We start from the raw sequence: 2500 nt of genomic DNA, 5'->3' as shown, positions 1-2500 counted from the left end.
ATGTGTGTGTGTGTTTATAATGTGTGTGTGTGTGTGTTTATAATGTGTGTGTGTGTGTGTGTTTATAATGTGTGTGTGTGTGTTTATAATGTGTGTGTGTTTATAATATTGTGTGTGTGTTTATAGTGTGTTTATAATGTGTGTGTGTTTATAGTGTGTTTATAATGTGTGTGTTTATAATGTATGTGTGTGTGTGTTTATAATGTGTGTGTGTGTTTATAATGTGTGTGTGTGTTTATAGTGTGTTTATAATGTGTGTCTGTGTGTGTGTGTTTATAATGTGTGTGTGTGTTTATAATGTGTGTGTGTGTGTGTGTGTTTATAATGTGTGTGTGTTTATAATGTGTGTGTGTGTGTGTTTATAATGTGTGTGTGTGTGTGTGTTTATAATGTGTGTGTGGGTGTGGGTGAACCAGACTCTACTCCTCCTCTACCTCGCTGTGTTCAGTGTTTATAATGTGTGTGTGTGTGTGTGTGTGTAGGTGAACCAGACTCTACTCCTCCTCTACCTCGCTGTGTTCAGTGTTTATAATGTGTGTGTGTTTATAATGTGTGTGTGTGTGTGTTTATAATGTGTGTGTGTGTGTGTGTGTGTGTGTGTGTGTGTGTGTGTGTGTGTGTGTGTAGGTGAACCAGACTCTACTCCTCCTCTACCTCGCTGTGTTCAGTGTTTATAATGTGTGTGTGTGTGTTTATAATGTGTGTGTGTGTGTGTGTGTGTGTGTGTGTGTGTGTGTGTGTGTGTGTGTGTGTGTGTGTGTGTGTGTGTGTGTGTGTGTGTGTGTGTGTGTGTGTGTGTGTGTGTGTGTGTGTGTGTGTGGGTGAACCAGACTCTACTCCTCCTCTACCTCGCTGTGTTCAGTGTTTATAATGTGTGTGTGTGTGTGTGTAGGTGAACCAGACTCTACTCCTCCTCTACCTCGCTGTGTTCAGTGTTTATAATGTGTAGGTGAACCAGACTCTACTCCTCCTCTACCTCGCTGTGTTCAGTGTTTATAATGTGTGTGTGTGTGTGTGTGTGTGTGTGTGTGTGTGTGTGTGTGTGTGTGTGTGTGTGTGTGTGTGTGTGTGTGTGTGTGTGTGTGTGTGTGTAGGTGAACCAGACTCTACTCCTCCTCTACCTCGCTGTGTTCAGTGTTTATAATGTGTGTGTGTGTGTGTGTGGTGTGTGTGTGTGTGTGTGTGTGTGTGTGTGTGTGTGTGTGTAGGTGAACCAGACTCTACTCCTCCTCTACCTCGCTGTGTTCAGTGTTTATAATGTGTGTGTGTGTGTGTGTGTGTGTGTGTGTGTGTGTGTGTGTGTGTGTGTGTGTGTGTGTGTGTGTGTGTGTGTGTGTGTGTGTGTGTGTGTGTGTGTGTGTTTATAATGTGTGTGTGTGTGTAGGTGAACCAGACTCTACTCCTCCTCTACCTCGCTGTGTTCAGTGTTTATAATGTGTGTGTGTGTGTGTGTAGGTGAACCAGACTCTACTCCTCCTCTACCTCGCTGTGTTCAGTGTTCGTGTTCCGGAGCGTCTCCGCTCCTTCCTGGTTTCAGTTCCTGGTCCGAACCCCGCCCACTGGCCTGCTGCGTCCTCATTGGCCCATAGCCTCGTTCAGCATGGCGACCTGGAAGCCCTGCAGTTGCCTCGCTCCTGGTTGGATGCCACGTCGCTAGGACGGGTCCTTCTTAGCAACGCTCCCAAGCACCTGAACTTCTCCCGTTGCCCCACGTTACGACAAACTGTCATCCAATCGCTGACTGGCACTGGAGTGAGAGACTCGACGCGATTGGTCAGCCTGAATCTTAGTGGTATAGGCCACACCTCCAATTATCCAGAGTGCAGTAGAGCGCGGGGAGAGGAGGAGCTTGTTGCCGAGGCGATGAGCCGGCTGGTTATTTGCTGTCCCAATCTGTCACACCTCAACCTGTTACACACACACTATCACCATGACAACGCACACACACCTGGGCTGGAGGCCAACACACACCTGTGTACCAGCCTGTCCAAACTCACACACATGCGGTCTCTGGCGCTGCCCGCGTGCGCCCTGTCGGACGGTTCACACACACCGTCCCCGTCCCCCTCCCCCTCCTCTCTGCTGCTGGGACTGAGGAAGCCGTCCCGCGTGGGGCTCCAGACCTACAGGCCAGGCTCCGGGGACTCTCTCCCCAGGGAGGGCACCTCTGGGCTGGGTACCCTGCTGGCCGGCTGCCCCCGTCTGGAGGTTCTGGAGATAACAGGACCGGGCTTCATCTCCGCCCTGCCGCGTCTTGAGCCCTGTGCCAGGGTGTGTGTGGATCAGAGGACGTGTGTGAACGCTCGCGGGGTGGGGGACGCGCACGTCGCGGCTCTCCGGGGGTTCCGGGGGCTGCGGAGGCTGACGCTGGCGGGGCTGCCGGGGGTCCTGAAGGGGACTGGGCTGGTACAGGTGGCTGAGCACTGCCGGGACCTTCAGGCATTATCTCTGGCCAACCTGGGGTCCTTAAAGACCTGGAACTACAGCGCCGCCCTGCTGG

At 51.2% G+C, this 2500-nt stretch overlaps 1 pseudogene; it reads left to right on the top strand.

The window, feature by feature from the left end:
• The window catches only part of LOC124030036, a 10410-nt pseudogene extending 7914 nt beyond the window's left edge, over nucleotides 1-2496 (top strand).
• Nucleotides 2497-2500: the final 4 nt, after the last annotated feature.

The sequence above is a fragment of the Oncorhynchus gorbuscha genome, unplaced genomic scaffold (genome assembly GCF_021184085.1).
Source record: "Oncorhynchus gorbuscha isolate QuinsamMale2020 ecotype Even-year unplaced genomic scaffold, OgorEven_v1.0 Un_scaffold_8977, whole genome shotgun sequence".
NCBI lineage: Eukaryota > Metazoa > Chordata > Actinopteri > Salmoniformes > Salmonidae > Oncorhynchus > Oncorhynchus gorbuscha.
Note: the sequence above shows the minus strand (reverse complement) of the source record. Positions and strands in the feature narration are given on the sequence as shown.